We start from the raw sequence: 14,378 nt of genomic DNA on the forward strand, positions 1-14,378 counted from the left end.
CCTCTCTAGAGTCTTTGCTTTCTATTGACCTATTCTTAGTTCTTGAAGCATTTTCAAGTCAGATGTTCCCTTCAGACCCCAAGTTAGGCCAGGGGCCTCATCTAGACCCTAAAGATGTGCATGTCACATTTAAGCTCAAGGTAGGAGGAGCATGGCAGGAAACCTCCTCTAGTTGGTAGTTGGAAGCCTTCTGCCTTGGTTGTGACACAGTTTCTGTTCTGGTGTTATGGCTTGTCTCTATTGTAGGAGTGTGTGTGTGGAAAGGTAACACTGACATCTGGGGTGAACAGAAGGGTCATTGACTGATCTGGGATGTGGCTGTATTGTAATAATTAAGATATTAGTGTCTCAGCAACATTGACTGTTACCTCATAACTCTCAGGAGCCCTATTCTCATCAGCACCCTCTTGGCCAGGTTACTGGGGATAGTATCCCTCTTGCGAAAGCTACCAGGGGTTTTTCAGTGGCTCCAGGGGTCCTGGATGTGATTTTAAATTCCCATGTGAAAGATGTTGTCTTCAGGAACATAATGCCCCCAGTGGCAAGATCCATACTGACTCAGAGAGAAACATGTGCCAGCCCACACCATGTTGGGAATGCTCTGTACTGAATTGCCAATTCCACTTCCAGCATCTCCTCTGTTATCTTGGCAGGTCTCCCATCCAAGTACCAAACAGATGGGACCCTGCTTAGTTGAGAGTATAAAGTATACACATCTACTATGGAGGTATATAGGCTGTTTTCTGCCTTGGAAACAGCAGGCAGATGAAGACCTGGCAAATGAAATCCATCTGCAATTACTTTCACGATGGGACTTTTAATAGACTAGCGCCTAAGGGCGGGTTCACCACAGTGAAACCCACAGGGAGCTGCCTCTGTTCTTTGCATCTTGCTCAAGTAATGAATGAGGTTCAGTAAGCTGAGAAGGAAATTATGTTGGAGTAAAGCGATGTCACTCTCTGTGGAGTGTGACTGATCTGTGGCAGCAGGGAGATGTCATGGCTACTGACATGCTTGTCACTCTCTGTTGCATTTCTCTTTTGTACATCCTATGCCTGGTGGAAGTCAGGGCAGGGAGAATGGGGGAGGTTGTCACTGGTGCCTGGGGATCAGGTACCCTCAGATGAAGACTGCTTGCAAACTATGACCTACTGCACCAGATGTGACTCCAGATAAGAATGCATAGGAGCCTTTTTACTGACTGACAGTGATGCTGCACCCACATGCACAGAGACCAATAAGTGCACACAATCTGATTGCTTCCATGGGCTCATAAATATCTTCTATTTCCCAAGAATCCCAAGACAGTTCTTGGCGTGTTAACAAATTGGTCCCTAGCCTCTTTTCTTTTATTTGGGTCCAGCAAGACAGGCTTAACTTTCCCGGAAGAGCATGGCTTGGTGAAGCCTATTGCTTAATTATTGCTGTTGCATAATACCAATTTAACAGCATCGGGGTGGACTGTATTTACATTGCTGCTTATTTCTGTATGGCTAATTAAGTGCTCCTAGCACATGTCTCAGAATCCCTTATTTCAGGCTGATTCCCCAGAAAGACCAATCCAGGGAGTTTTGTGCAAATGTAATATGCTGTCTTGGTGAGGGTGATAATGTCTCCCTCTAATGGCTTGTTCAAGCAACTATAAAATTCTCCTATCAACTTCCAGCTAAGAGAGTTACTAGTTCAAATGGCAGAGCTTGCCTTTGTATAGCAAAGGTCTTGAGTTTAGTCTCCATTGATGACTGCCTGCAAGTTCACTAAGCCATGGGTGGCAAACCTGGACACAAGTTCCATAACTTGCATGGGCAACCTCTGTGTGTAGTACATGACAGATCAGAGAGGGTAGGAAGCAGCACAATAGCAGATAGGGTAGGAAGGAGGAGATGTGGCAGCGAGCACAGGGCAAGAAGGAGAAAGTACAGGAAAAAGACTGTTTAGAGAACAGAAAGCAGAGCAGTAGATTGGACAGGGGAAGGGGATCAGAGAGGCACTCAGGGAGGGTGCAGGGATAATATGTGGCTAATATCTGCCAAAAAGGTTTGCCCCCACTGCATTAAATTAAAAAATTGCCTGATTTTGGGGTGGAGATATTTAATTTGCAGCCTTCAGCTTAGGAAACTGGTAGTAAGCAGAATTTGGAAATCAACCTGCATGACCAGGAGTCTTAGTTGACCCAGGGGGGAACAGCCATCAAGCCAGGAAAGAGAGGCAACAGTGCATGTATGTAGTCCTTAGAAGGAGGACTCTGGACATTTCTGTTACTTATTAAATATACAGCGACCAGCTTTCAGGAAGCAAAATACGGGATACAGGACAAGATACTCCACAGACAGGGCTGGTGTAACAGTACAGCCAACACAGGCAGCCACCTATGGTGGCAAATTGTAGGGGGTGGTAAAAACAGCAGGCAGTGTCTTGATGCTCTGGCTATGCAAATCTGCCAGGGGCCATGGCAAAGGCAGCACCAGAGGCTGCCGAAGGTGACAAAAATCCTTGAGGAGGCCCTATCCACAGACCTCTGGAACCAGAATTAGTCCACATCACTTACAGTTCCTGTCAGTATAGCCACCTCAGTGTGCTAATTAGCACATGCAGATACTTTCTAAACCAGAAGCAATGCAGCTGTGTTCACATGGTTAGTTAGCTTTGTCTTTATGCAGTATGGCAGGCAAATGATCTCTGCTGAGAGACAGAGCAAATTAGCCCAGACATAGTGCTGTAGGTTCAAGGCTATACTGTTTTTGGTGTGGGAGGGAGCTGCATAGTTGCATTCATGTAACACCAAACAGCAATGGGTGGCATAGATCCAATAGGACACTGCCAGAGATGCATTGGGTGGAATGTAGATCAGTCAATCTGGGACTCCTTTTTTAGGTTCAGGTCAAGTACCTTGTTTCAGAAACTCTTTGAGGACAGTGGGGCATAACCCCAAATGTCAGGGCTGTCCTGGAAAATTTAAGATAATTGGTTACCTTATTGCATCAACCAAAATGTTTTGGAATAAAGGCCAGGGCACTGGTGGTAACAGATACAAAGAGAATGGATGCTCTAACAAAAATCAAAGACAGGCAATATAGAGCTGAGCAAACAATGCTGAGTGTACAGTATATCCGGCCAATGTGAACTCTTTTTTTCCTTTGGTACATTTATGTTCAAACAGACTGCCATGTCCTTGAGTGTAGTTAGTACTCAGAACAGTGTGGAGGCTGTTTCAGACAGGCATATTGTTGAACTGATCTTAAATGAGTGTCAAGGAGTATCTGATCTGCAGCAGCTAACTCTGTTTGGTTAGGTAGTTCATGGGGTGTTATTTTGCTTTTCCCTTCCATGCCTGGGTGAGCATATGAGTGCCTCCATTTCTGGCACTCACCCAGGCAAGTTTAAAAGCTGCTTTTCTGTGAATACCTAGGTAGGCTGCTTTGAAATTGGCTTTCCATGAACAATTGTGCCAGAAGCAGTCCACCTCCCACTCTCTTAGGTCTTGTTCTCCTCTCTACCATGTGTTTGAGTGCCTGGCAGGGGCATGAGCATGGCTGGAGCTAACTGGTTTAGATGCTCAAAATTTGGCCAGAATCATCAAAGAGAGGGACACAGGGCTGTCATCCATCCAAGCACTGCCAAACAAAGGAGGAGAAGTAAGTGTGTAGAGGGCGGTGAGGTCCCCATAATCATCTCCATAGCATCTAGCTGTGATGTTGCCAGTGAGACCTCCTGGTCTGAGTGGATGAACAAGCTGCAGGAGCACACAAGCCTCTTCAGGGTCTCTGTTCCTGCTCCCAGGCAGACATGCCTTGGTAATAAAGAGTCAGAGATGAGTGAGACAGCGAGCGTGAGGAGAGCAGGCCGAGCTGTTGGCAGAGCCAGTGCTGATCGAAGTTTCTTAGCAGGAGTCGGCAGGTCTCTAACTCTCTTCCTCGTAAACACGCTGGCGTCCGTTCATTCAGGCTGCTTTAAAAGAAAATCCGATGAGCATTTACAAGCTCCCAGCCCATTAACGAATGGGTTCATAAAGCAGTGAACAAAGGCTAATCAATACCCCCAGTGCAGGGAAAGGGAGCCGAGAGCATTTGCTAATCACAGGCACGCTGCCAGGCTCATAAATAACACAGGTCCCCATCCAGTGGGAATGGGACCGGTGAACAATATGGCACCTTTCATCTCTGGGCATTGTAAACACCTCTCTCTTATAATAAGCCTGCTATTCCCTTTTCTCCCTGGAAAAGGAGGAAGGGGAGGAAGAAGGAGGGGTTGCTACTGACGGTGACTTGCCGTGGGGATCAATAGAAAGGAAGCAAATTAACTAGGCTCTCGTGGGAGGGGATTTGTCGATATGAGGGGCTGTGGTGAGTGACGCCTGCTCGAATGGCTGTGCCTCTTCATAAATACCAGCATATAATGATCACCCAAGGGACTGTGTGGAGGGCACCATCCTGCCTGTCTGGGATGCTGCCTTCAGTCACCTAATCCTGCCATTAGCACTGAGGCTGCTTTGATTTGTCCCTTAACAAGGAGTTCTCCATCTCCCACTCATTCTGTGATGCCAGGAGGTGCTGCTCCCTCTGATGAGGGCACAGAGACCCCTGGGGAAGGAAGGGGTTGTGAAGGCCTAATCACCACAGAAACAGTCTTCAGGCCTTGCTGGGGCATAGGTGCCTCTTCCCCTCTACAGTGGCTCATGGCAACAAGTTGCTCTCTCTTACACAATTGCCGAGACCCCTCGGAGCAAGGACTTCTGTGTAATTCAGCCTTTCAGGGGGCTGGTGCCTGGTGTTATAGAGGTGATCACAGTGCCCAGGTGCATCCTATAGAGTTTGACAACTGTCCTCATCTTCGCTGTGGAGAGGCTACCAGCTCGCGCTATACTGTGCTGCATGACCAGGCTCAAGAGGGAGCTCTGCCTGCCAGGATCTAGAGACATAGCAGGGCAGCACCACACCCAGGGCAGCTGTGATGCAAAGGGCAGCGCCAAGTTGCTGTGGTGTGGATTGCAGTGGTGCATTCAGCCGCAGTGGCCATGGCAGCTATTTGTGCTCCTGCTGCCTGTCCCCCCCCAAAAAAGGTAGAGCCCCCAGGGCAGCTGCCCCAGTCACCCCTCCACCCCCCCCAGTTGTGCTACTGCCAACATCAGTGGTCTCCAGTGCTGCATCTCTGGCCCAGTAGGTATCTACTCTGAGCTCTATTATAGGCATATTATGTGTGATCAGTCTGGTTGACGAGCTGCCAGTGTGGTCTTAGGCTGGTTTGTTTTTTGCAGCCCCTGTTGTCCAAAAAAGTCACCAGCAGGGGGCAGCTTCAACCGGGAAAGGTGACAAGACAGAGGCCTTGAGTGCTGGCAACCTTATGCTACAGTTTGTACCTGGTTTTGCTGGGAGGTGTGTGTGGGACTGTACCGTTCCTCCGCATGGCTGGTTCAGAGCTGTCACATCAGACCCAGCTGCTAAACAGGCTCCAGGTGGGGGAGCTTTGCATGTCAAGCCACTCTGCTCCCTTGGCAGGGAGCCATGTCAGCCTCTCACAGTGGTGGGAAGCTTGAGACGTTATTGCCTGCATGCTGCGGGATGGGGTGAGCCTCACAGGCTGTTCTCCTGAACGTCCCCAGGCCTCTTGGTGCTGAGCTTCCCTCAGCCCCATCCTAGCCCCTTTTCCAGGGCTCTTGAGGGAGCACCTCTCACTGTGTTTTATTGCTTCTCCTCCAAGCCAGGACTACAAAGCACAGGGGAAAACAACGAATTCAATCCAAGAAAGGGGAATGAGGTTTTTCTCAGCCTCTTGAAAATCCATCCTGATCTCTGTCCCCATCATCCATCTGCAGGGAGCGGCGAGGGCTCCTTCAGGGGCAGGAGCTGGCAGAACTGAATTATTTCCTTGTCAAGGACTAGTTTGGCGAGTGTCTGATGTCCTCAGGTCTCCACCACTATGGAAAACTTTTCCATTCAGCCCACAGAAAGGGGTAGCAGTGAGAGTTGGGGGTGACTGAACAGAGAAGATGGTGCTTATTCAGAAACCACTTGCATCTTGCCGGGGACACAGCCCAGTCTGACAGTACCACACCTGCAGGACTTGGCGAACTGTCCAGCGGGAAAAAGCCTGCTTGGGCTCCTGCCTGCCCAGCCAGCTGTCTTCCAGTTTACCCAGCTGCTCACTCTTTGGTTCAGTCCTAAGGCACCACTACCTAACCAGCTCTCAGGATGTCACCTCTGTTATGGGTGTGGGTTCCAAGGATGCTCTTCACTGGAGGCTATTCAACTCTGTTGCTGCCCTCTGAAGAACATCCCCTCCCTTTTCCCAAAAAAGCGTTATGTCTTTCCCCCCACATCCTGCTATACGCCAAGCTCCATTATCCAGTGGTACACAATAGAGAGGCTGTGCATACTAACTAGTTACTGCAAGGTAAAAGGGTGTGGGGATTTGAGGTTCTCTTTACCCTACAGTAAATGAAAGGCAATCTAGAATAGTTCACCCCTCTTGATGGCTAAGGTTTAGGTTTCATCTACTCTGGATCAGTTATTGTGGAGCACCCAAAGCAAGGGTTCTTAGACCAGTGAGAGTGCCATGAGATTCTTTTAAGGGTGCCAGATAGTATGAATGCTCTTAGGTATGCAGATACCTACACATGGCTCACACGATAAACCCAGAGATCTCAAACAAGAATCCAGTGTCAAAACCATTCTGCTCTGCTGTGGCCTTTCAAAGTTCTTTGCAACAGTTTGCAAATTGCTCTAGGATTTTTTTCTGTAGTCAAGAAATGAGTGACAGTGAATATCTGGCATTTTATGAGGGGTGCCTTGAGTCTAACAAGGGGGAACCTTTGTGCATTTATACACATACTCTGGAAGGTGGCGGGGGAGGGCTTTAATTAGAGCAGCTCCGAGAACCACTCTAATGAAAGCACCTGGAGTGTCACTTGTATTAGTGTCCCTGCACTGCAAAATGGCAATGGGGGCGCTTTAACTGAAACTCATCGAACAAGCTTTAGTTAAAGCTCCCCCGCTGCCATTTTTCAGCATGGGAATGTTGATACATGTGACGCTGGAATCTGCTGGAGCGTGATAATTACCACGATCCAGCAGACTCGATTAATCGAGTCTGCTCTGATGCATTGTAATTACAGCACATTGGAGCAGCCTCTCTGCATGTGTAGAGGCAACCTTTGAGACTAAAAAGGATGTGTATCACTGATCTATGACATGGTAAACCCCTAGCCTGATGAACCCCTCTATGCATATTCATTATAGAATCATAGAAAATGAGGGTTGGAAGGGACCTCAGAAGGCCATCTAGTCCAACAGCCCTGTTCATAGCAGGACCATCCTCAACTAGATCATCCCAGCCAAAGCTTTATCTAGCCAGGTCTTAAAAACCTCTGAGAATGGAGATTCCACCACTTCTCTCGGTACCCTGTTCCAGTGTTTTACTACCCTCGTAGTGAGAAAGTGTTTCCCAATATCCAACCTAAACTTCCCTTGCTGCAACTTGAGACTGTTGCTCCTTGTTCTGTTATTTGTCACCACTGAGAACAGTCCAGCTCCATCCTCTTTGCAACCCTCTTAAGGTAGCTGAAGGCTGCAATTAAATCCCCCCTCAGTCTTCTCTTCTCCAAACTAAATAAGTCCAGTTCCCTCAGCTTCTCCTCAGAAGTCATGTGCCCCAGGCCCCTAACCATTTTCATTGTCCTCTGCTGGACTCTTTCCAATTGTCTACATCCTTTCTGTAGTTAATCCCTGTCAGTCACACAATAAGGTTAATAGCATTTCCCCACCGCTGCACTTAAAACTCCACTGATTTTTAAAGCAAAATAACCATAATCTTTGCACTGGCCTCATGGGTGTCATGCAGGCAAAAGGGTGCTCAAACTCCCTTTTTCTTTGTATCACCAGATACAAAGATAGCAGCAACAAGTTCCTTCCCAGAAGAGTGGGCTGCACACACCAGAACTACCCCTCCCTGTCAGTACAGCCCTCCTGTGTCTGTGTGGGGGAGGCTGTGCATGTGTGTGTGTGTGTGTATGGGAAGCCCTTTGCATGACTGTCTGGGCAGAGGAGAGTGTTAGTGTGAGCAGGAGAGTATGCTACTATGTGTGTGGGTAGTGTTGAGTGTGCCTGCCTGGGTGAGGAGTAGCAAAGCTTGTGTAGGTGGGTATTTGTATGAAAGACATACAAGGCTGCCTTTAAGTGTATCTATGGCCAGGGAAGGAGCAGAAATGGTGGTGTGGTTTACACAGCGGCTTGTGTATGTTCATAGGAATGTCTGGCAAGTGTGCATATATGTATGAATTGAGTAGGTCTCCATACCTGTATCCCACTCTAAGACACCCCGCGACAGTGCAGCATGCTTAGTGAAGGCAGACTCTTACCCAGCTTGGAATTGGGGACCAGACATGAGCCTTGTTTTTTGCTTGAGTTAGTGAGTCAGGGGACACATTGACACACGCAAATGATCCAGGAGCAGTTTATTCTCGAGTAAGCTACTCAAGAGTAAACTCCCCCGGGGAATGAGTCCACAAGTGCAGGGACACAAGAGCAGATTTGCAAGTAGCAAATTTACTTGAGATTAATAACTGAACAGTAGCACATGTGTAGACCTCTGACTGGGAGCAAATGTGCTCCTGGTCAGTCGGGCAGCAGGGGATGGGGAGATTGCTCCCTGTCCCTGGGACCTGCCTGCTGCTGGGGTTGGCTCCGCCACTGGAGTCCAGGCAGGGACAATGTCCCCCTGCCCTGGCATCAGGGAGCTCCCAGCCCCCACTCCATGATCAGGGGCTGGGGGTTGGGAGATCCTTATCCCAATAAGGATCTCCCAGCCCTGGCCCGGTGATTGCAGAGTGGGGACTAGGAGCTCCCTGCTGCTGGGGCAAAGGGACATTGCCCCCACCTGGACTCTACTGGCGGAGCCAACCCCAGCAACAGGCAGCTCCTGGGGACAGGGAGCAACCTCCCTGTTCTCTGCTGCTTGGCTGACCAGGAGCACATTTGCTTCCAGTCAGCAGTCTACATGTGTGCTACTGTGCAGTTACTAATCTTGAGTAAATTTGCTACTTGCATTTGCAGGTAGCAAATTTACTCGTGATTAGAACTAATTACTGTGCAATAAGTGTTTTCACGTGTAGACATGGATGCTTACTGCACAGTAGTTAGCTCTACTGCATGGTAAACCGTCTCATGTAGATGCACCGAGGTTCAAGCCTGCTGTTCCCATTAGCACCAGCTCCCTGGACAAGCTCTGTAGCAGCTTCCAGATTTGTGGCAAGAAGTCTCTTTTCCTTGCTGTGGCCGTGGGAAGTCCTGAGGTAAATGGAGGTGTCTCTCACCCCTTGCCCCATGATGGTGACTGCTTCTTGGCTGTGTTTGACACCTGCATGAGCTGTAGCAGCTCAGTGCTATCCTCTGAGCTGAACTGGCCACTTGGGGACACAAACTGGTTCACTTTGTACAAGGTAATTTGCTGAATATCATCCCTGTACCTCCAACCCATCCCTCCTTCTCCCTCAGTCAGTTCTTTCCTGTATCACTCTCTCCCCTCTTCTCTCTTCTCTGCCTGCCAGCTCTTTCTTCCTTCTTTCCTGTCTGTCCCCTTTGTCACCTCTTTCCATTCCTCTGCCCATCTCTTCTTCCCCTCTTCTCCTTCCTCCTCTCCGTCTGCTTCTCCTTTGGCTTTAATCTCATCCTTCCTTTGCTCTTTGCTGTGCCTTTAAAGCAGCCTACTGAGGCGAACTTGCCAAAGGAACCATTAGTCAGAAGCAAAGCAAGGGCTTGTGATGCAGAAAACAAAAGGAGCTGCAGCGGAGGGCAGGGCATGAAGAGCAGATCTGTATTAAGTAGCTCTTCAGCACTGCAGACTTCAGAGCGCCCCCCTTGCTGCGCATCAATCAGCCATGCTGAGACAGCCATTTGTGAAATGAGTTCAAACAGCCCCATTTACATTCCCTAATGAAGATGGCCTCTCAGAGAGTCCCAGCTGTGTCCCCCTCCCCACCCTTGCTTAAAAGCACAGTCAAAACTCTAGATCCTCCCGTTTAAGACTTGAAAGACAGGACTTGCTGGTAGAAACAGACATCTCTGAACCAAAGTGGATTGGCTGTAACAGGACATGTTCCACCACAGCTGATCCACTTTACTGGGTGACATACACATCACCCCTTGTCCTGCATCAGGCTCCCTGTCCCATGTGGGATGAGGAGTAATGTGTTCCCCCCTGCCTGGGGATTCCCTGGGACCCTTTCTGCCCTGTATCAGGTCTTGTGCTGACTGTGTGGAGGCACAGGTCAGTGGGGGTTCTGGCACAGTGTGGCATGGATGCATGGGACAGTGTGAAACCTGGGTGATCCACACACTGATCTGTGCCTCCATCTGAAACATGGGCCAGTGCAAGTCCTGGCAAGGAGGCACAGGGTGCTGGGGATTTCCTGGCACCCCTGCTGGGACCTGCATTGACCTGTACTTCAGGTAGAGGCACAGGTTAGCTTGGGTCCCCATGTGGAGGCATGGGGCACCGGGGATTACCCAGCTCCCACACCACTCCATGTACCCCAGTGGTAGGATCCACTGACCCATACTTCTATGTGGGTCCTGGCACAGGTGTGGGCCAGGGAATTCCCAGGGCCCCATGCCTCCATGCTGAGACCTGGGCCAAGTCCCACATCGACCTGAAGCATGGGTCAGCGCAGGCCCTGGCATGAAGGCACAAGATCCCAGGAATTCCCTGGCCCACCCCTGTGCAAGGACCCATGCTGACCCATCCTTCACACAGAAGCATGGGCCAGCATGGGTCCTACCATGGGTGGCACAGAACAGCACTGAGCTGGGGAAGCCCCAGTACCCTGTGGCAGTACCTGCACTGACCCGTGTCTCTGTGTGAAGCATAGGTCAGCATGGGTCCTAGCATGGGGGTGGGGTGCAAGAGGTAATCCCCAGACACCTCTGCCTCTAATTCAGGACCTGTCATGACCAGTGCTTCAGCAGGGAACCCTACATGGAGTCACAGGGTGCTGAGGATTACCTGCCCCCACCCATGACCCCTGCTGGCACCTGCACTGATCCATCCCTTTGCATGAGGCCTGGGCCAGCGTGGGATGAGTGTGGAAGCCCAGGGTTACACAAGTCCTGGTGTGGAGCCACAGGGTGTCCAGGATTTATGCATCTATTCTAGGATTCGCATGGGCTTTCCTCACTTACAAAGAAGCACCCCTGGGTGTTTCTATAAGCAGGGAAAGCCTGGCAGAAGCTCTGGGGGCATAAGGGGCCTGATCCTACCCAGGGTGGGCAGGATTGGACCCCTCAATTCCAGAGCTTGCCTGCACTCTCCCATCACAGAGCTACAGAATTCGGCCCCAGAGCTTGCCCCAGCTGGGCCTTGGCTTATTACAACTCACTAGCTTGGGCCACATGAGACCTGGCTTGCATTGCCTGTTCAGGCACAGACTTGGTGTCTGATCTTAGGGAAGTCAGGGAGAGATTCACAAAGGAACTTAGGAGCCTAAAATGGAACTTCACTGGCATTTAGGCACACAGGTTCAAGAGAGCAATTCACAGAAATCCTGCCTGGCCTCATCAAGTGCCCAAGATCCCTATATACCCATAACGTTTAGCTGCATACCTGAAGTTGAGCTACTGTACATGGTATTGCACTTGCTGTCCTGGTTGACCAAAACATTTTGACCTCTCTCTCCTGCCCTAAGCCTATTTGGAATTCACAAAATAGGTGTAAGTCCTTGAAGGGCCTGATTTTGTAGGAGTGCTGAGAACACACCTAACACACCTTGATGGTATTGAGTTCACTGCAAAACAATGCACCCATGAAGCTGTGCTGGGCTCCTCCATAGCACCTGCTCTTGCATCCTTAATTCCTGGAGGGTCTAAGGTGGGTGCTGGTTTGAGCTGGAAGCAGGTGCACAGGTTCTGGTTGTGAAGCAGTTCTGTGAGGCAGGCTCAGGTCCTTTGCTCATGTCCACTGAATATAGGCAAGCCCTCAGGCACCTACATTTAGGTGGGGGTTCAGGAGATGAATTCCACTCTCCTATAGGTACCTAGCTCCTAGCAGGTAGAGATGTGGGATTTCAGCTACACTCATCTGTACAGCCTTTCCTCTTAGCTGGTTTAGTTATCTCCCCTTCCTCTGCCCCTAGCATACAATTTGTTATGAATCCCAACCCCGAGTCCCTCACCGTCCCCTTTAATGTATACAGAACTTAGCTGTTTGACTTGGGTTTCTGAATTCTGCTTCTCGTTCCTGGGCCCTAACTCTTAGGCATGGCAACATGAGCACTCCTGTACTTAAGCTTCTCTCTGCATCTTGCCTATGCTCTCTCTCTGCTCTTTACTTCTCCATTTAAAAAAATGGGGCAATAGCCCTGCCCTACCTCAAAAGGAGCTTACTGAAGATAAAGCCCTATAAAATTGTAAGGGGCAATACTGATGGTCTCATATGGTCCTAATGTACCTAGAAAGGTAGCATTGTATGAGACTGAATTTGTTAAAGTGCATTGAGTTCCTTGGGGAAAGTGTTTGATATAAAAGCAGAGTAAGACTATTCAATATCCTTCCATTTTATTTGTATGCATTGAGGAACCCCTTCCTATTGCCAAGCATTGTGCATAATTGCCGACAAAGAGCTTGTCCGATGTGTTTATTCAGTGTAAATAAGTTAATTTTTAAAAAGTGAATACATGCTACTAATTGAGTTTATTCTTGGAATTTCATTTGATTCTAGCCAAATGTGCCATAAAAAATGTGCATTTTTTTCATTCACCTGCTTGAAGGCTGTTGAATTTCACAGGATGAATCTGAAATCTTGGTATGTAGCTAAAGGAAGTGATCTTTTCAGCCCACCCTTCTTATATATTATGGCTCCAACCCTTCCTATATTCAACTCCCCCCCCGCCCCACATTATTATGGAAGAGGGATCAGTGACCATTTTTGTAAGGCTGAAGCATGCCTTCCATTAGAACTACAATTTTTCAGTTGTTCATAATGTTCTCATATTCACTTCTTTGGGGATTAAATTGCCTATGTTCTCTTCTCAGTAACGTATATATAAGCATTTTTGGTGGGGGAGGTGAGGACAAGAGACTCCGAAAAATGTGTACAGTTCTGTATTTTTACTTGCAGTTGGCCCATGCCTTTTATTCCATTTAGAAATGTTTCAAAGATGAAAAGTAATAATGGTCCAACATTTTTTGTTCAAACTTGACTTGCTTTGCAGAGCTTTATCAAGCTCTAACATGCAAGAATAAGCCATGTTTGAAAGAACACAGTTAATTGGTTTTGCAGTTCTAAGTTCAGGAATTTCTTTTCATGCAGATGCAGTAAAATTGTCTATTAGGTTCCTTTGCTTCCTTTGTCTTAAGTCAGAGCAGGGCATATATGTGCAATAGACCTAACTATAGTCCTAACTCACCAGGTGTGTATAAGGTTACACTGGGGCATAGGCAGCCAGACCAAGTGGTTCATGTCAGATCAAGGGCTTATTGGTGTGAAAGCCAAGGTCAAAGCCAGATGTCAGTCCTAGTTCAGACTATCAAGCTGAGGGTCGAGGTCAAGGCATGGAGTCGATCCAGGTCAGGAGGTTCAAGTTAGGAAAAATAATAAGCAGGAGTAAGGAAGAGTGTCACAAGCCAGAGGTTCAGATCACAGAGTTACCTTTAAGAGATCAAGCAGGCCAGAGGCACAGCAAAGCAGTAGGTGCTTAAATAGGCCAGTGTGGGCAAGGCCTTCTTTCTGAGGGAATGATTTAACCTGATTCCCTTATTACTTCCAGCTTTGGACTGGCACAGGCTTTGCCCCAGCTGAGACTTGGCTTATTACAGTATGTGGTACTTTGTGATTTTTGGGAGGAAGCTTATGGTGCTTATGCTGTACTTGTTTATGGGGCAGCGAGGATGTCTTTCCCCAGGACAGTCAGTTCAGCACTTTTTATAAGAGCACCAAATGTTACAGAGATATGTAAATATTAACTGCTATACTTTCATGCTCTTAAATATCATTACATTGCCCACATAACACTGGGTCTTAACTGAGCTCAGATGACTCAAGGTAGGGAACTAATTGTGGCATATATACCCCACATTATTCATCCCCCTAAGCAGTGCAATTCAACTCATGAAACAAGAACCATATCAATTAATGCTACAGTTGTACCCGTTAACCTCTGCTCTGTTAAGCATCAGGAGAGAGACAACTTTACTCTGATTTGTTAATTAGTCTTCGAGATGGTGGTGAGGCCCCGACAGACGGTGTGTCACCCAACAGCACTGAAGGGCATATACAAAACGTAGAAACTGGTGTAGAGGAAATTAGACAAAAGGAGAGATGAGCCCTTCCTGCCAGGAAACCCTACTGCATGGAGAATAGACGGCAGGACCATTATTGAGCAATGGATGGGC

The sequence above is a fragment of the Alligator mississippiensis genome, chromosome 1, assembly GCF_030867095.1.
Source record: "Alligator mississippiensis isolate rAllMis1 chromosome 1, rAllMis1, whole genome shotgun sequence".
Classification (NCBI taxonomy): Eukaryota; Metazoa; Chordata; order Crocodylia; family Alligatoridae; genus Alligator; species Alligator mississippiensis.